The 21,618-nt window shown below is 41.5% G+C and overlaps 1 protein-coding gene and 1 pseudogene across 1 annotated transcript in view; both read right to left on the minus strand.

The window, feature by feature from the left end:
• Positions 1–21,618, minus strand: part of LOC126187399 (uncharacterized) — a 587,650-nt gene that overhangs the window by 15,387 nt on the left and 550,645 nt on the right. The window lies entirely within an intron of this gene.
• On the minus strand, positions 3,460–3,578 carry LOC126104434 (5S ribosomal RNA; annotated as a pseudogene).

Raw genomic sequence — 21,618 nt, forward strand, 5'->3', positions numbered from 1 at the left:
TAATACACAAAGCGAAATCAGCATATCCTTCTGTCCTAGCCAAGTAAATTCTATGTTAGTTTGTATTCGTAAAGATAACACTGCTGCGCGTAATTCTATCACTGACATAAACTTCTGAAAATCCTTGTCACTGAGGTAAAAAAAACTAACTGCACCATCTACTTGTTCTTTGCTGTACTACACCGTGATGAACATGTCACTGAGATAAACAATGGAAATACTAAGCTCAGCAGACCTCAAAGACGTTAAATTAGGATATACTTTTTGCTTGACACTATTTTGATGAAACAAAGCCTACTGTTGCCCCAAACTACATGCAAAAACCCCACGACAATTCGTCGAGCAGTTTTGGAGATTAGCGTGTTCAAACAGACACACAATTTTTTTAACCTTTAATTGTTAATATGCGGCCCGACAGAGCCCCAGCACATTTAGTTTCGCTAAATTTATATGAACAAAGTTGCCAACAACACTGTCTGCCATCTAGTAATCCTCTATCACATCTGTTTACTTCCGGTCATCAGTTTTTCATTCTTGTGTTGCTCATTTTCTTGTCTTGCTCCTTGTTGCTAGGGTTTGACAAGTATTTAGTGGTTGAGCAGTACCTAGACGTCCAGGTTAACACTTCTGTTACAAGACAGCGCTGGACAAGTAGGTATAGATTCGTATACTAATGCTTTCCTGTCAGTTTGAAGCTTTTGAATTTGGAACTCTCATTAAATGATTTTATTTTTGTAACAGATGATGGAGGAAGACGCTTCCACTGAGGTGGTTTCTGATGAAGATGCCTCTCTAGAAGGAGTGTCTTCTGATTCCGTGTCAGAATTCTCTATCGAGCCTGAGCATAATACCACTTGCAGTCTGGTGATTCAGATGGTGCAGATTCAGACCTGTCTAATTTTTTCATAGATAAAGAGAAGAGTACAAAATGGGGGAAGGTTCCTGCCAATGAGAGTGTCAAAGATAGAAGGGGAAATGTCATAACTCATCTTCCTGGAGTAAAGGGATCGGCAAAGACTTACAAATCTCCTAAAGTCCGTTTCTCTGGGTTACCACACTTATTAGTGCTATTATAGTCAGTACAAACATAAAAATTGATAAAGACAAGGAAAAGAAATATAATGACACCCCTGCCTATTTGACTCATGATGCTGAAGTAAAAGGCTTCAGTGGACTTCTGATTTTAGCAGGATCCATTCGCTCAGGTCATCGAAACTTGCCCGACTTGTGGAATACAGAGAGAATGGGATTTCAAGTTTTTTCAACAACAATCGCTTGGAACTGTTTCCAGTTTCTTCTGGGTTCCGTGCAGTTCGATGACATAATCACTCCTCCACAACGTAAACAACAAGACAAACTGCAACCGGTTCGGTTTATATTTGAACATTTCATACACAATATCAAATCCAAAAACTTACATTCTGAATATTTGACAGTTAATGAGCAATTTGTTCCATTCAGAGGTCGCTGTAGCTTTCCACAGTATTTGTCATGAAAACCGTCCATATATGGCCTCAAAGTGTTCTCTCTAAGAGATGCGAAAACTTGGTACACTATTTCCATGGAGATTTACTTGGTACATCAACATGATGGCCCATACAAATTGCCCCCTCTGCAGCTGATGTGTTTATGAGACTGGTAGAACCACTGAGTGGCAGAAGTAGGATTATAGCTGGAGATAACTGGTTTTCTAGTATTCCTCTTGTCCGTAACGGGCTTGCCGCAGTGGTAACACCTGTTCCCGTCAAATCACCGAAGTTAAGCGCTGTCAGGCTGGGCTAGCACTTATATGGGTGATCATCCAGTCGGCCGAGCGCTGTTGGCAAGCGGGGTGCACTCAGCCCTTGTGAGGCAAATTGAGGAGCTACTTGCTTGAGAAGTAGCGGCTCTGGTCTCGTAAACTGACATACGGCCGGGAGAGCGGTGTGCTGACCACATTCCCCTCCATATCCTCATCCAGTGACGCCTGTGGGCTGAAGATGACACGGCAGCCGGTCGGTACCGTTGGGCCTTCCGACGCCTGTTCGGACAGAGTTCTTGCCCAAAGATTGTTAGGGGAAAACCTGACGCTGAAGAAGAACAAGCCGGAGGTTCCTTCCCAATTTGTGGCTAAGAAGAGGGATGTGAAATCCACAATGTTTGGCTTTCACTTCACTCACCTGTGGGAATACAAATGTACTATTAATTTGTTCTGTGCACCTTGAAGATACGTCAATGGACCCTACCTTTGGTGAAAACAAGACACAAATAACCATATTATACAATAAAAAGATACAAAAGGGGTGCTGACGTAGTGGGTAAGTTGCGTGCCCCATACTCAACTGCAAGGAAGTGCAGTAGATGGCCTCTGACGACATTCTTTCGCATAACTGACCTAGCTTGAATCAATAGCCTTGCAGTTTTTAAAAGCAATAACCCTGCAAAGAAAATTGCAAGGAAGGATTTTCTTTGGGAAATTGAATTCGGCTTGGTACAAGACCTGCTAAATAAGACAACAATAATGGGTCGCTTACCCAGAGAAATTCGCCAAAGGAGAGGAAAAATGAGTGGATCAAAAGCTGCCGTCGATGACAAACCAACAAAACAAGAAGTTCCAGCTGCGAAAAGGAGGCGCATCATCTGTCCTGGGAATAACGGTGTAAAAACTCGATTTACAGTGGAAAACATATGTGAATGAAAAATTTGCTTACAGCCTGTGATCAGTGTCTGAATGAATGTTAATTGTAAAGAGCCATCAGAAGATAACTGTCGAATCACTGACTGTTCAGTTTATATTGTGTAAACATAACTATAGGTAGTATCTGTTTACTGACGTAATCAAATGCATTATTTCTTCAAATAAGTATTAACTGATTCAGTTTCATAATTTATAGGTTGCTTCTACAATATTTAGCATTAAATAACCTAGTTATTCAAATTATACGTATCTATCAAACATTAACACATCATACGGATTCACTGGATTCCAAGTTACCACTTGTGTAAAATAAGGCCACGTTAACAAAGGAAGATTAAAAACAGTCGTACTGTATTCTGCTACACTCCTCACATTATCCACAATCTGTTTTTGGCAAGTATTTTCAACATATAGACAGGACGGTTTTACTGTTTTATTACTGGTTTTGATGAATATGTTGATTAATTAATATTGAATTACATTTTTTAATAAAAAGGACGTCTTTTTATTTTTAGTGACTGGTCCTATGAAAAATATACCAAAATACGATCCAGGCAAACTTAATTATATAAAAAACACCGTGCGAACAAGCCTTGAACACCCAGCTGTACTGACCGGCCGCCGTGTCATCTTCTGCTCTAAGGCGCCACCGGATGCGGAGGGGCATCTGGTCAGTAGACCGCTCTCCCGGCCTTTGTCAGTTTTCGTGATCTGACCGGTGCCGCTACTTCTCAGTCAAGTAGCTCCTCAATTGGCCTCACAAGGGCTGAGTGCACCCCATTCGCTAACAGCACTCGGCACACCCGTACGGTGACCCATCCAAGTGCTAGCCAAGCCCGACAGCGCTTAACTTCGGTGGTCTGAGGGGAACCAGTGTTACCATTGCGGCAAGACCGTTGACTACACTATTACATCGTTACATAAATAAAGGAACGGCGAACGAGTAAAAATCGACAGGTCTCATAAAGGACCAGTTATTAGTGAACTAGTTACGAAAAATGAACGAGTTTGCTGAACACTTAAGACACATTTTCAGCTCGATGTGCAATTCACGCTCGCCCTCTGGCGGCGCGGTCCCTTACTGCGCCGGCAGTTTGGCAGCTGGCACATTTGCATATAATCTGGCAGACGGGCTGACGCACAGCAGTGTGTGTCTCTGGTGCACAGCGAGCCTTGATCCGCCGACCAAGGCCTACCGCGCCTCGCCCCGCCGCTACGGTACGGGAGAAAGGATAGACTAAGAGTCAGTGCGCTAAGCTGCTTTGTTCCTGCGGATGGCCACAATAGCGATAACTGTACAATACCGTGTACTCTTCGTTACTGTGTTTTTATTTAAATAAAGCACGAACTTTTTACAGGCTACAACGGGCGCGCGTCAAGTAATTCGTCTTCTGTACGTCTTAGTGCAAACATGCACACTTCTAAAGCACCTTAACTAACATGCAGTTGGAACGGATCAGAAGTTCCGTAACGATTGCGTTTCAAAGTTATACGATGACATTAATCAAATTACAAATGTATTTCTAGCAAATGAATACTACAGATAAAGAACATTGTATAAGATACTACACGTGCTTACGGACCATCTGAGATAATAGATTCGAGGGGAATAAAGTTTTTAAATCCGATCTAGCACACTGCAAAAGTGTATCAAGGTCTTATCGGGATTTTGTATTTTTTTTTTACATCATCACTTCTAACCCTATTTATCACTTTGATTTGAAAGGGCGAATACACCCAAAACAGGAACAAACAAGCATGATTGTCACATTCAAACATATAACTATTTTTAATTATTCATCAGCATTCATATTTCATTCATTTACCGTAATTTTATTTTGTATATTTTAGCTTGAAAAGAACAAGAAACAAGCTCTAATTTACTTTTATTGCGTACTTTGACACTTAGCACTTACGACTGAATAAATGAAATATTTCTTTCTTCGGCATTTTGAGTTAATGAAGAGGCAACCTCGAACTTACGACAGTCTCATAAGAGCTTATAAAATGTCGTTGATAATTACGGCAAGCAATTAGGTTATTTTACAAATGAGGCACTCGGGACTGCATAACGGTAAGCCGCTCACTGAGAAATATTGAGGTTTATATGCTTTTCGTATCTGCTGGAGAATGGCAACCCACTGGTGCAGTAGTGAAACTAAAAGATGACGGCATACAGATTTTTTTTAAAAAAAAAGAAAAAACAAGCTGAGTGTTCTGAGTCCTCGGGCGACGATGACGTTGTAATGTGAATTGTCAGCCAAATCCATATATTATTATACCATCATTACAGGTAAGCAGCAACAAAATTTATATCTGCGGTATGCCGTATTATGCAGTAACATGTGATTATGTGGCTTACAATGAAAATGCAGTGCATGTGGTACTCTTAAATAATACTAATATTTAATGGAACAATGAACTATGGGGCAATATCTGAGACATTAATCTGGATCCCATTAATCATAAACGATTGTTATACTTGCGATGCACATCATTAGGTGCCTGTTATAGGGGTCATTGTGGCTCTCCATTATACAGCTGTTGAGTTACCGCACTGTACAGTGTAGTTTCATAAGTTCATGCGTTAGTAATTTTTGAATCTTTTATCTCCTGTAAGGAGGAAGACTTACTCATTACACAACAAAGTTAAATTAGTAACGGTTGGACATTCTATTAACTTTTCAGAAGCTACAGCGTTCAAATTCTTGGCCCGAAATCTTGATTCAGTTTTCCTGAAGCATGATGTTCACGGAGTCTCTCTGAAATTAATGTCAAGAAGCGTGACTGGCCTACACATACATAATGGATTATGAGCTTAACGTGGCCTATTCCTGTACAGCATAAGAAGCTGCTTCACATCACTGATCTGCTTCCCTATATCAGCGGTGCATCATAGACATTACTTATCCCTTCCTCAGTACAAACCAGTACAGCAGGTTGATGAACCTGAATTAACTGATGACAGTATTGTAGATTACGCTGAGAGCGACGTGAACTGCGATCAGTGAAGGCAATTGTTGGCACTGAATTTTTGATGGTATACAATGACAAGCTACAAGATTACTTGTATTCTTTGTACATTATATTGTTTTTCGCTACGTGCAGTAGTTAAAAAGGTTTGATTTGAAGTTACACGAATACCTTAATATACGGAGTACTTTATAATATCTGTAATGTCTATCACCTGATTTATGAAATTTTTTGAACATTCATCTGTCTCTTCTGTAAAATTTACTTAATGTGGTTCACCATTATGTAGCCCCAAGCGCTTCAAATATATTACTCTAAATTTAGTTCATTTTAAAAGTCACGACTGACAAGCATCATAGCACTGTTTAAGTAATCTGGACACAGCAGCTTGGAGCCAGTCTGCCTTCAGCAAGTAAGTGACATGTAAGATCAAAAGATGACTAAATGCTCAATGGTAGTACTATAATTCACTAAGCAGCCATTTTTTACTGCCATGCCTAAAGATTGTTGAAGGCAGTGTCAAGTATACGCAATTAAAAACAGTAATAGTAAATTCGTCCTTGCTATTCCCACTGAAAACCCCCTTTAAACTAAAGAAGAAATATGTCCTGTTAAAAAAAAAAAAACAAAAAAAAAAAAACATCGAACTGCAGTCTTGCGCTGAACTTGAGACGTCTTGTGAAATTTCTTGAAAACTGTAAAGTACAAATTGTCGGTATTGTAAGCATGAACACTTCACATCGATAATCTTCGATAATCTCTTACCTTCAGCACACACTGTATTTTTATATTTTTGGATACGAGGGTGAATAAAAATGTAATGCGTCCTGTGCCATAAAAATTTTTATAATGGACTTATAACAGTGGAATTAGTATTCATGATTTCCTGAATTGTGCTCTACAGAACTTCAACTTAGTCCTCATGCATTTGTACTCCCTAAACGAGGAAATCATTTTCCCGCCGTGCTCTGTCCAATGGCAGTATCCCCATGCACGGAGCAAAGGTGTCAGAAGACTACATGTAAACTCTAATAGCAATAGCGAACCACAAATAAAAAATGACAATCGATAAATAAACACACAGCAATCGGAATACCAACATGCGAACCAAGAACGCTACGAACTTATGCACCAACCTAATTTATTGGTCAATAACAGTAACGCATCATACGCTCGCTATTCCATTACAATCACTGAACCTATTAGTAATTAACTAGTGTTTTCAATTAAAACTTAGTATTCACCGACACTGAAATATCTGAGATACAACAACACGGAGCATACGAAAATTCTAAAATGCTCTAACTTTCTCAAAATGTAACTTCTAAGCAGAAGAGTGCGGAAAAGTCACAAGACCACGCTTACCATCATCGACACGTTTGCGTTACAAAGAGTCCTTCAGAGTATAGCACTGCTCCAGACCAGAGTATAACAGCGGAACTTTCGGATATTTTCCTTCAGTTTGCACTACGAAATTTTGTTTCTTGTCAAATTTGATGATTCTAGATCAAAGGGTGTGGCCGAGCGGTTCTAGGCGCTTCAGTCTGGAACCGCGCGACCGCTACCGTCGCAGGTTCGAATCCTGCCTTGGGCATGGATGTGTGTGATGTCCTTAGGTTAGTTAGGTTTAAGTAGTTCTAAGTCCTAGGAGACTGATGACCTCAGATGTTAAGTCCCATAGTGCTCAGAGCCTTTTGAGCCATTTTTTTCTAGATCAACGGAAGGGCCCTATCGGTTTTGATGAGTAAGTTTGAGAGTATCAAAATATGTTACATAACTGCCCATGTCTTTGATAACATTGATTTAGCAGCTTACATTTATTATACCATCAAGCAACTGTAGACGTTAGTATGTGATTTGAATTTCAACCTGATACGTCTACCCGACGCTGAAAAGGGGGTTTTAAGTGTTTTTAACACTCGGACAGATAGATAGACGGACAACAAAATGACCCTATAAGGGTTCAGATTTTATTGACTGAGGCACAGAACCCTAAAAAATGGCTCTGATCACTACGGGACTTAACATATGTGGTCATCAGTCCCCTAGAACTTAGAACTACTTAAACCTAAGTAACCTAAGGACATCACACACATCCATGCCCGAGGCAGAATTCGAATCTGCGACCGTAGCGGTCACGCGGTTCCGGACTGAAGCGCCTAGAACCGCAAGGCCACACCAGCCGGCACAGAACCCTAAAAGGTATCAGAAAAAAACCACTGTTTTGAATACTTCATAATAACATCGTGTTACAAACCCGTAGCAGTACTGTCTCCCAGTCTCTTGTTTACAAGGTATTGGTTTACAGAAAATTTCTTTTACAACTCTTTCACCTGTTTCTTCGAATCTCTGTCGAACATTTTATTTCACGAGAACGCAGAGAATCCGTAATAACCTCAACAAGCATAAACCGAAGATACTGAATGAAATATCTTCCTGAAAATAACGAAAAAAAACATTACATTAAAGGAAAAGTCGGTTAACAGATCGTGTTCGAGGAAAATCGGTTTTATGTTCCGATGCTTGATAATTACGTAATTCGTATCACGCATGGAAACTGAAACTTGAGACTAGCTTGCCGCTGAATGTAATATTCGTCGTATAGTTGGATAGAGTACAAGGAGACCGGTGACAAAAGAGCACATTGCATGTGTCATGTGAGCTCGCGCCGATGATAATGAACGCGGTGCACTAGCAGCGGCAGGCGCGGTTTATTGGGTTTCTGGCTCACGAGCTGTAGAGCAGTAGGTGAAGGTCTGCGGGCACTGCGATCCGCCTGCAGATCCGTCGTCGCCCAGACCCACTTCGCCAACGACCGCCAACTCTGCACACATCCCCCCTCGCCACGCGGTTACATCACTCCGCGAATCAACGCTTGTCCAAGAAATAAGTATTAGCGGCTGTCGGCGTCGTAAATCGTAACGCGACGAGAAAAAACAAACAGCAGGAACCGCTAACAAAAATATTTGTGAAGTAGGCCTCCGGTAGCACCATTAATGGGTCGGAGAATGTACGGTTTACAAAATGAGAGCTGGTAGCCTCAGAGACATTAGGAGAAGGAAGAGTATAACTATCGGTTGCTGACTTCAAGAATACCATTTTAAAGGTCTGTGCAGAGAGAGAGAGAGAGAGAGAGAGAGAGAGAGAGAGAGAGAGAGAGAGCGAGAGTCCTCACATCTGCCTCTTCTGTGTCCATTCCATTCTGGTACTATTTTAACCCAGCGTGAATGAGGTGAGAAACTGTTACACCAGCTATGAGGTGGATATGAGATACGCGAAACTCTGATGACGAATTTTTGACACTATAATCGTGTATTAAATATTGTTTTTCTTGGGATATTAATAATGGTGCCTATTAAACAAGATGAGTGAGTAAAATAATATGTTTAAGATGTAAAACCTTTTTTTTCTTGTGAAATAATGAAGTGTCCATATTTTCTCAGAAAAAGTACAAGTTTCAGAAGTGTAATATATTTTCATACAAAATTCTAACACAATTAAAATTCCGTTGATTAATTAACATAATGATATTATCTTATAATACCTTTTACACCTGGAGAATTGGTAATAATATCCTCGGAACGAATACGAACACTTTGCCTAGAACAATCCTTCATCGATTTTGTACTATCTTTGGACGTATAAAACATCCCACGTACCTCAGGTGACTGACTAGGAGCTGATAACGCAGATTTTGGCTATTCCAAATCATACAAAATGCCCTCTTGCTCTGAATCACTTTCTTCACATTTTTTGAGAAACTTTGCAATCCCTTCTTCGCCCTCGGAGTCACAGGTTCTAACATTTGAACAGTTTTCTAAAACTACTTCTAGCAGTTCTTGTAGCCGACGCTCATTTTCTTCATAAGGCATCTTGAGAAATCTAAAATCTAAAAATATGTCAAAGAATACTATAAATAACTATATCTCATAAACTTGCTGAATGCTCAAAACTGTAACAGCGACTATGAGGTCGGGTGTGACGTAGCCTAGCCATCTGCCACCTTTGTACACGTGTATCTCCCTCTGGCGCTGGCGCAACAATAAACTCAACATTGCATCTTGCCCCTCTCTCCCTTACCTCCAGCTACCGTGACAGCAAGATTTGTGTGACAACAATGACACACAATAATCAGTGCTTCACAACACCTGGGGTATGACATACCCGACCTCACTCACATCGGGTTAAAACTGCTGCTATTCGCTGAGCCTTCTCGATTCTGACAAATATTGGTACATTCCTGTCTGTACATTCTCACTGTTTGTTGGAGACAGAAAAAAAAACACACAAATTCATAAAGCAGCCAGTTTACTGTAACTAAATATTTCTCTGCCACTGACAACCCTCGCTTAACGTCTAACGATGTTTTACATGTCCAATCTGACTTAAATCACATTTAGATTACGCTGTGGGAATTTCCTCCTCAGGGGACACTGCCTTACAATAGCACTGTCCGTGCAGGCGAGGTGGTTTGCGTGCTCTGGATCCTGAGGGCTATGCCGGCGGTAGCGTAGCTACCAGAAGGGTCACCCATGCCGGATTGGCCGAGGGGAAGGAGCCAAACGAAGTGTGTCCCACAAAGGCCAACTGGTCCTTTTCACCTATCCCAAGCCTGTCCTTACCCTGTCCTTTTCCTGCCATCTCAAATCATAATTAAGGGTAGGGGGGACTCTTAGGCGTAGGGAAGCCAGCCGCCCTAGGGGAGTAAACCCTTAAAAGAAAATCGGGCAAGTCTGGAGGCTCTTAGGTGGCAGGCCCACCATCAGATTAGGGAGCTGTGGACCAATCGCCGGCACTCCCAAAAACAAATGATTAAAGAAACAGCAGAAAAGAACAGCCGGACGGACTCAAATATGACGACCTTTGGAATGAAAAGGACAGCAAAAATAGGTTTATGGAATATTAGAACATTTAGAGAAGCCAGCAGACTGAAACAAGTTACAAAGGAGATGACGAGTTACAGGTTGGACATTCTCGGACTTAGTGAGGTGAGATGGCTAAATTTTGGAGAAATCCAAATACAAGTTTTACCTCTCCTTAAGTGACACCATTAAAAGTACCAGTAAGAGAGACATGTTGATTATTGTGGGAGACATAAATGCAGAAGTCGGAAAGAACAATGAAGGCCTAGAGCATATAAAGGGAGTCCATGGTATCGGAGAAATGAATGAAAATGAGGATCACGATTTGGTGATTGGAGGTACATTATTCCCACACAAGAATTGCCATAATGTTACATGGGTATCCCCTGGTCACAGAACGGAAAACCAAATTGATCATATAGCACTAAGCAAAAGATTTAGAAGGTCGCTGATGAACGTGAGAAATAAAGGTGGGGCTGATGTTGGCAGTGATCACAACATTATTGTTGCAAATTTTAGACTAAAAATCATGGTTACAAATAGAAAGTTCGAACAACGGAACAAAAAATATGATGTGGGAAAACTCAGAAATACAGCAAAACAAGACGCTTTCTGTATTGAGCAAAGGAACCGCTACGAGGCACTCCAAGAAGCACAGGAAAATTATGAAAATAGTGTTGATGACACATGGACTCAGATTAAGGACGTCTATTGCAATTTGAGCAAACAGGTCCTTAGCTTTAAAAACCATCTGAAGAAAGATTGGATGTCTGAGCGTACATGGAATTTGATCAGCTGTAGGAAGGAGATTAAGGCAAAAGTAAATATGAGTAAAACAAGACAGCTGAAAACTCTAATGCAAGCTGAGTATGCAGCTAATGACTCTCAAATGAAGAGGAGTGTGAGGAATGATAAGAGAAAGTGGATGGATGAGCAAGCTCTGAGAGCAGAGGCAGCTGCAGCAAGGGGTGATGCAAAAGAACTGTACCGCATCACTAGAATGTTGTCCAAAAAAGGTTTCAACAAGAACAGACCTGTGAAAAGCAAGGAGGGTCGACTGCTGACGATAGATGAAGACCAACTTAGGAGAAAGAGAAACATTTTTCTGAAGTCTTAAACAGAGAGCAACCTGAAGAGAGGGTGAGACAATGTAATTTTCCAGATGCCAATGACAGAATCAGTGTAAACACACCAACTAAGACTGAAATTAAAATAGCTCTCAAAATGCTCCAGGAAAGGATAATATTGCACCTGGGGTGCTAAGAGCAGACATTGACACCACCGTAAATCTATTGCATTCATTCTTTGAGAAGATATGGTCAGAAGAGAAAATACCCAAGGATTAGAAAGAAGGGCTGATTATTAAGTTGCCAAAGAAAGGGGATACTACCAACTGTAATAACTGGCGAGGCATCACCCTCCTATCGGTACCAAGTAAAGTACTCGGATCAAGGACTCAGTCGAGGCAAGACTGAGAAAAGAGCGAGCTGGGTTTAGAGAGCACAGAAGTTGTGTTGATCTCATCAACACACTGAGTATAATACTTGAGCAGAGTGCAGAATGGCAGAACATACTCTACCTTACATTTATTGATTTTGAAAAGGCATTTCACACTCTTAATAGGAGAGTTACGTGGCATACCTTTGAAGAATATGTACTACCATCAAAGATAATAAATATTATTAAAACCATCTATGATGGATATGAATGTAGGGTGCTACACAATGGGAAACGTACTGAATCTATCCAAACAAATGCTGGGGTGAAGCAGGGATGTATTCTGTCACCTAGCTTGTTCTTGTTGGTACTGGACCGCGTAATGAAAAGAGTTGTTGATGGTAGGAGAAGAGGTATTCAGTGGGGAATGCAAGACAGGCTTGAAGGCCTTGACTTTGCTGACAATATCTGTCTGCCCTCGCAAAGATTGCGTGACATGGAAGAAAAGTTGAAAGGACTGAAATAGGAAGCAGAAATTGCAGGACTTAAAATAAATGTTAAGAAAAGTAAAGAAATGAGAATGCGATCTGAAAAAGAAGCGAAGCTAACAGTATATGGAAAGAAATTGGAACAAGTAGACTCCTTTGCATATCTAGTAAGTACCGTCTGTAAAGATGGAGGGGCCGAGGAGGATGTAAAGAGTCGGATACGGAAGGCAAGTGGAGCCTTTGTACAACTGCACTTTGTCTGGCGTAATAAGAACATCTCGAGGCGAACCAAGCTGCGCTTGTTCAATAGCAACGTAAAGTCAGTCCTCACGTATAGCTGCGAAACATGGAAGGTAACAAACATGAATGTAAACCAGCTGCAAGTCATCGGAAAATTATAAATGAGAGGTGGCCAGATGTTATATCAAATGACGAAATGTGGGAGATGACAAACCAGCGACCAATCACTTGTGAACTGTCAAGCGACTTAAATTCACTTCTATATTTCGCAAGCCATCTTGTGTGTGGTGCAACTTCTTAGACCATCATCAGTTCCTTCGTTTCTTGCACCATTTCAGAACGGGGCGCGGGAAGAACGACTGTCTAAAAGTCTCACTGTATACTCGAATTTGTCTGACATGGCCCTACCTTGCAGATTTCGTTGCTAACTGACGATAGGTCGCAGTAGCGAAGGGTGACTAGATGAGCGGCAGGACGGACATACGGCCGGGCCTCGGGATTAACAGAGCCACGAAAGGTAGGGTCAAGTGCAGGGCTACTACAGACACGCCACACGGCCATGGTTCTCGCTTTGGTTTCCGACCAGGAGCTGTCTGCAGCGGCAGACGGACTCCATCAACGTGCGCAAGGGCGGTCACATCGGACAGCTGTCAGCGTGCGGTTACTTCGTTTTCAGCGACACGAGCAGAAGCGTTAAATCTCTTCGTTGTGGGTAGAAAAAGGCAACTGGGCAGGAAATTTTACCACAGTTCTCGTTCTTCGAAAAGCCGTTCTTACACTGACTAAAGCTCAGTAGTTATTGTGAAAAAGAAAATGACTACCTTTGAATTGAAGATGGCGTAGTGAGATACCAGCCTCAAAAGTTTCGACAGTCATAACCAAATTGTAGAAAAAAAAGTGCTACTAACAAGACAAATACAATAATGTGCTAACCAGGCTGTATCTGCCACGTATCAATAAATAGCTCTTTTTATCCGTTTTCGTTACCCCTAATGAATATAGCACATATGTTTCCTCCAACTCTAACAGCCAAAAGAGCTTCGCTCAAGAACTTCAATCACTACCGTCATACACCTATACCACAGTTCCATTGACACTTCGCGTTACGAATAATGACTAAATAAAGGAAACCTAAAACAGTTTATCTCTCTCCGATCACAAACATTGTGTCTTAGGACACAGCAGAAATCTCTGTATATAAAGGGAAATGTCCTGACTGACTGACTCATCATAGTCCAGACCAAACTGCTAAATACGGAAACTTTATATTTGGAGAGGATGTTGGTCTTATACTGCAGGCATCGTTTAAGAAGGAATTTTCCGAATCACACACCTAAAGTGGTGAAAATAGAGGATGAAAATTTTTAAGGAAGTATTTCGTTATGTAAAAACATTTTTAAAGCTATATGTATACAAATTGGTATTACATATCTTGATTAGAAACAAAGAAATGTGTTCGGGGGGCGAAAATTTCTACAGAAATATCACCATAACAACTCAAAAGGCAGGTTTAAGAAAAGCCTCCGACTATAGCTATCAGAATCGCTCTTTGGTCCGAAGTACATTCGGAAAAGACTATGCTTGTATGGCCTTCATGAAAGTGATTATTTTAGAAAGTGTTGCAGTTTGTGAACAACATAAAAATTCCATTAAAGGAAAAAATCTGTGCAGGCCACAAGAGTCTAAGCGATCGGAGCAGCGGGCGCAAGCTAGTATCTTCTAATGAAATCTGACGAATTGCGACATTAACTTAGCACTTACAACTTGGTTTCTGAGGACAGAGCAGCGTAACAGGTAAATAAGGGCAGCGGAAAAGCCAGAGAAGATGTCCTAACACTGCTCTAGCATGTAAGGAAGCAGTAAAACAGCTAAACTGTTGGGGACTGCAAAAGATGGAGTATGTGGCAAACGTTAACGCGTTAGTGACCTCGGCTATGGAGGCTGCTACATTTAAAAAGAGCAGTATTACGACGTTGCTGACTGTGGTCACCTACCACTCATGTTAAGAGTCTAGGCGTAATTTCCCATATATCAGTTTAAAGTAATTTTTCGGACTGCAGGAAAAAGGAATTTCTAAGAAGGGTCTACAGACAATTTTTTAATATGGTAAACTGATAATATTTCAGCTACCAGCACTGGCAACTTTGCGTCACACCAAAAGACGAAAAATCTCGTCACCGGCTATTTTCACAGACGGCAGAGAGTATTTTGACGCGTTCAGCGCGGATGATGATCGTTCTGGGATTTTGTGAAAAGGCTAACTTCGCGATAATTGTTAACTGCTACCTCCTGCACTGACTTCTTTAAGAGTACACATTCACGATTTTAACAATACCCGCGACATTATCCACCTTGAACTAGTCATAAAACACAAATAACGAGATGCCTTTAGAATAGTTCCGAAGAACCTTAAACATCGTACCACATAGTCGACAACTAGTCAAGAAGCGACCACACGAAGCACCTCGGCAGATACGTGGCTGGCTAGAGGAATATTTGACTAACGGAACACAGCGAGTAATACTAGGAGGCGAATGTTCCAGAGAAACGAAGGTAACATTGAGAGCGCCCCACGAAAACAGAATAGAACATAAACGGCTCATCCGATAGGTTGAATACCAGTTTAATACTGTTCGCTGACGATGTCGTTGTCTGCAGGAAAATATCGTAGCTGGGCGATAGTAAAGAAATGAAGAAAGACTTGGACAAAAATTTTAGTTCCTTTAATGAATGGCAGCTCTCTTTAACTGTCGATAAACGTAAGATAATGCTTACAATAAAGGGTAAGAACGGTGTAGTATCTGATTATAAGATTAGCATTGAACGCCTGACGTATGGCACATCGTAAAAGTATTTAAGAGAAATAACTAAAAAGCCATGTGGAATGCGAGCGACCAGCGCATAAAATCAGTATAAGAAAAAGCGAATGGAAGACTCAGTTATGTTGGAAGGGTTCTAAAAAAATTGAAGTAAATAAAACAAAAAAGGCTTTAAAGTAAATCGCACAAATTACACTAGTTTGATCAATTGTAGGATCTTGTTCAGGAGTTTCGACTACTCTTCAAGTAGCCATGACTATACACATCCAACTAATTCAGAGACGAGCTGTTCGGACACAAAAAGGTCGGTTTAGACTATACGAGAGTGTAACAGAGATGTGGGGGTGCTTTAGCGGGAACCCTTGTAAGAAAGGCGAAGCAGCGCTCGCGAAAGCCTGCAGCTACGTCTGTTCCTATTTCGACATCTATGCACCGCAAGCAACCGTACTTCTCCCCGTTCCTGTTCCAGTCGCGAATGGTTCCCGGTAAGAACGACTGCTGGTTCGCCTCTGTGTGAGCTCGACTCTGTCTAATTTTACGTTCATGGTCTTTTCACGATATTTACGTAGAAGGAAGCAGTATAGTGATTAGCTCTTCTAGGAATGTACGCTTTCCGAATCTTAACAGTAAACCGCTCCGCGATATATACAGCCTCTCTTGCAGCGTCTGCCACTTAGGTTGGTTGAGCATTTCCGTGACGCTTTCGCGCTTACTAAATGAACCTGTAACGAAATCTGCTACTCTTCTTTGGATTTCACTGTTTCCTCTATCAATCATATCTGGTATGGATCCGTGAATGGCAAATAATAAACAAGGGCTGGTCGAACGAGAGTTTTATAAGCCGATTTCTTCGTTGGTGTACTACACTTCCTAAGGATTCTCCGACTGAATCTCAGTCTGGCATCAGCGATTAATTTAATGTGATCGTTCTGCTTTATCCCTAGATTACTAAACACTCGTAATATTTATGATTGCAACTGGTACCAATACGCGGTTCCCATCAGTCTGTCAGTCTAGGACGTAAAATAGGAGATTTTATATTTATTTTGTATGTGACATATCACTGGAAATCTTACAAATGTAAATAAGTAGTACATAAAGTATAAACTATATCTTATTTTGAATAAAATATGATAGAAAAATTTAGGGTGGTTTAGTAACAAAGTAACATCCCCCTCCTCTTTTTTAGTGTTCTACGGTTAAATCGTTGTGTACGCCTACTCCCCGATATTTTATGGATATGATTGTTTCCAGTGATTTGCTCTGCAATCACGTAATCATACAATAATGGGTCTTTGTGCTTGTTTATGCAAAATACATTATATGTCTTTATGTTGAGGGTGAGGTCTTCCTGCATTTCGCCACAGTTTTTCTAGCATTGCGACTTCTGTGTACAACAGCATCATCCGCGAAAATCCTCATGGAACTTCTGTTGTTATCCACTAATCAAGGTGATTCTTACTAAAATTTAAGAACCCCCGAAGCGATGTAGATGACGATGAGGCAAGTAATTTAATATAAGACACGTGGGGACGCAAATGTCGGAAAGTATCCCAAAAGTGGATGACAAATGTCGAATATGTCACGTCCGCCGAAGACGCACCTCGCCGTACATACAGCGGTTGGGCTTGGGTGTGATGGGATAACTGAGCGACGCAACACTTCCATTCGAGAAAACGGTGCAAATTTCGAACACTTTTTGTAAATTTGGCCTGTTGCAAACGTACAAGCTACAAAATTATTGTCCTCGTTATAACCAAGTAAAAGCTGTCCTTATTTCGTGTTTCTTTCCTTTTGTGCACTCCTTTTTTGTTTACAGATTTTATTTAGTAAAGAAAACGTTTCGATGGAATGCGTCTCCATCGTCTTAGCCTGAAGCGTCTCCATCATCTTCGCCTGAAGATGATGGTAGGTTGTTTACTGTTAACGACTTGGTGCGGAAGCTTATGCTCATTTACTTGTGACGCAATACAGTAATTTTTGTTGTACTGTACTTTGCAATAAACCAGCGGATACCTTGAGACCGGCAAATAAAATAATAAATCTTACCTCAATGTAAACGCATAATTGTCACAAGTAATGAAAAAAAAAATGCTGCCTGCCAGATGCAAGACTAGAACACTGAGCTCCACGCGCTAAAGCCGCGCACGTAGTTGCGGATCCACACTGACGCCGATACTTGGGTTGTGATGATCAGGTGCGACATGCCGATAGGCTCAACCGCTGTACGTGCAGCGAGGTGCGTCATCTGGTGACTCCACATGTCCAACATTTGTCATCCACTTTTGAGGTATTTCCCGACAAAAAAAATGGCTCTGAGCACTATGGGACTTAACATCTGTGGTCATCAGTCCCCTAGAACTTAGAACTACTTAAACCTAACTAACCTAAGGACATCACACACATCGATGCCCGAGGCAGGATTCGAACCTGCGACCGTAGCGGTCACGAGGTTCCAGACTGAAGCGCCTAGAACCGCACGGCCACACCGGACGGCTATTTCCCGACATTTTCGACTCCGTGTGTCTTGCATTAAATTACTTGTCTCAGGGTCAGGTCACTTCAGAGGCTCTTAAACTTTGAATAACTACCACCCTGTATTAAAATTTAGATAATCTGTTTTCGAGGAAACTTTGCTTTCAGAACAATCTCGCGTAGGGACCACGAGAATAATATAAAATAGATTTCCCTCGTGCAGAGGCATGTGGTCACTTTCCCTCGGGCAATACGCGAATGGAATTAGGACGGAAAATCGATAATATTAGTACGATGTACCCTCCGCAATGTACTGCATGGAGATTAAATGGATAAATGTTCTTCTTTAGAATACTGTAGTCACTTTAGAGGAAAATTTGGCACACAGAAATACGGCAGTGTGTTCGGCCCTCGGCAGCATGTGGAGAGACTGCTGAGAGGAATCAGCCAGACGGCTGGCAGGCAGGCTGTCGGCGTAAGCGGCGAATGTTGGCGGCGGGCGTTGCGCAAGAGGCGGTGCGCGGCTGGGCACGCGAGCCGCAAGGCCGGCCGGCCTGCCTCCAGCGGCGCGCGGCACACTGCACTAGACCCACTGACACTCTTCCCGCCCCGCCCCGCTCCGCCCCGCCGCGGCACGGCACGACGCTGCTCACGTTCTGCTAAATTAATTGCGCCCTACATGTTTCTCAACCGCCTGCGTTAGTAGCGGGCGAGCAGGAAAATTAACAACACTTGCTCGCAAAGATTCGGTTCCCTACATACGAGAACTAATCTACAGTTAATCGTGATTGGCATCTAAGTAACGATTCAGGGGGATGAAAAAAGAAAGCTGTACGAATATTTAGTCAAATGGTTCAAATGGCTTTGAGCGCTATGGGACTTAACATCTGAGGTCATCAGTCCCCTAGACTTAGAACTACGTAAACCTAACTAACCTAAGGACATCACACACATCCATGACTGAGGCAGGATTCGAACCTGCGACCGTAGCAGCAGCGCGGTCTGGACTGAAGCGCCTAGAACCGCTCGGCCACAACGGCCGGCTATTTAGTCAAAACTTCATAATATTTCAAAGTGATGCAAAGATTGGCGACTTGCCTAAAATGTGAAAGACATAAAACAGTGTCTTCAAAAAACAAAAACAAAATAAATTGGCCAGGTGCTAGTAGACCTCGCGCACTGAGGGTTACTTAAAAACTTGATTATATACTGTACATAGGCAGTTTATCCATTCCGGCAATAGAGGATCTCCACGATTTTTTCCTGTTACCGACATTGATAGTGGTAAGATACCGGTCCCGGGGATTCCAAGACTTTCGAGAATGCTTTAATTTCAAGTTTCTAGTCGCATAACGAATGACAAAAGAAACATTCTTTTTGTCTGATTTAACTGAAAATTTTTATTTTTCTGATTCTGTTCCTGTACCTGTACTGTGAAAAAATTCTTCTTGCCACATTTCATGATTCTAGACAAACGGTAAATACCCTATTGGTTTCGATGAGGGAGACTGCAAGAATCAAAATCTGTGACATAAATGGTCGTACCTTTTTGTTTCATTGACTTAGAACTTGCATTTATTACACTGCGAAGTCACTATAAACCTAAGCATGTGCAATAAATTTCAACCTGATACACCCACCCGTTCCTGAGGAAAAGGGTTGTTAACAGACGGTTGGACAAACGAACGGACACGACAGTTATCCATTGAGGATTCCGTTTTTACACAGCGAGGCACCGAACCCTAAAACATGTGGTATTCTGTGATTACAACATCAATGAGTCAAAAACGGAATCAGTTAACTTATATGAATATTTGAGTGCAAGAATATGTAGTTGTATGAAATGGAGTTACCACATAGGCCGAATCGGAAGTACTGCAGGTGTCAGACTTCTGTCCGTTTATGGTGTATTAAGAAAATGCAATCAGTCTACATAGGATACAGCTTACAAAATATTCGTGCAATCCATTCTAGAATATTACTGAAGTGTGTTGGGCCCTTACCAGATACCAACAACAGGGATACCTAAACGTAGTCAAAGAAGGGCAGCACGAGTAGTCACTGGTTTCTTCGGCCCTTGGGAGAGCGTCACGGGGATGCTTAAAAACAGTCAGACGGATAAAAACAAACGCCAACTATACAGCGAAAACTTACTTACAGGTGTTCAAGAAGTATGTTTCAGTGAGGAATCTAGAAACATACTACATTCCGGTACTCTAGCATAGGTGTGTGTGTTTGTCCTCAGGATAATTTAGGTTAAGTAGTGTGTAAGCTTAGGGACTGATGACCTTAGCAGTCAAGTCCCATAAGATTTCACACACATTTGAACTTTTGAACATTCCGGTAGGTGTCGTTCGTGTAAGGGCGGGAAGACAAAATTAGACTGATTACAGCTCGCACAGAGGTGTTTAAGCAATCATTATTTCCGCGCTCCGTACGCCGATGGAACGGGAAGAAGCCCTAATAACTGGTAAAACGGGAAGTCTCCTCTGCCATTCACTGCACAGTCGTTTGTAATGTGCTGTTACAGATGCAGATGTACAACGCCAGGGGGTTGCTTTTAATAGGCCACAGCCGAGTTCCCTCTCAAAATCACTTTAGCGAATTGTCTCTAATGTGACTATCCGATAAAATCTTACTCGAACCTCTTTCCTTTCTATGACAAATGATTCAAGACGGCATCCTATATTCAAGGTATAAATTCTGACAATCAGTTGTCAATAAACATACAGATAATCATCGAAGATCATTAACAAATTGTTACTGGAACATTTCAGTAATATTGGGTTTTTCCCTTATATCGCTTGTAAATGCAATACATACAAAAGAAACATCTTTTGTGCAAGTAGGAGAATTAAATACACTTCGCAAGGTTATCAAAAGCGCAGATAATAAGTAACTACGACAACGAAGGCACAATAAATTATGTTGATCATTAATATTTCTCTAGAACTGCCAACATCGCGGTTATACGAGACCTCACAAAAATATTCCCAGACAAAGGTGATGAAATTTATCAGTAAAATCCTACTGAACGTTTCGTTTCCTCGCTGCCAGACTCCCTTACTCTCACATTCTTTTTCCTCAAGCGCACCATATTAACTAGTCACACAGTCTTCCTACATCATCTGCTATACGGAGATACACTACTAAGAAGAATATTGTAACAATGTAAGGCAGGAACAGCAGTCCTTAGGATTCAGTGTTGCGTAAGTTTTCAAGTATGAAGCAAATACCACCAACCCTACCCCCTTACAAAGTGTCTGCTTCGTAACATCTCACCACTATGCAGATACACGGTAACTAGAGCACCCGGTTTTCGTCATGCATCACCTCTCTGTGCAAAAACCAGAAAGCTCGCATCTTGGGATGTGCCACGAAAGCAATCTTAGAACTCATGCAAAAATTTTTTGCCCATCTTCTTCGTTTCCCGGGTTCTGGCAAAGTGCGAGAAAGTGAAAGATGCACCTGTAATACCACTGTTATGGTCGTAAAATATAACAAAGGTTCACTAATCACGTCACCGATCGGAATATTGTCAACCATCACAGAACATTTCGTTTATCCACTGTGTCAGGTAAGGAATATAAGTATATCGTTCGTCTTGATCTCAACTACATATGAGGTAGGTAACATAAAAAGCACAC

Source organism: Schistocerca cancellata, chromosome 1, assembly GCF_023864275.1.
Source record: "Schistocerca cancellata isolate TAMUIC-IGC-003103 chromosome 1, iqSchCanc2.1, whole genome shotgun sequence".
In the NCBI taxonomy this organism is placed as follows: Eukaryota; Metazoa; Arthropoda; class Insecta; order Orthoptera; family Acrididae; genus Schistocerca; species Schistocerca cancellata.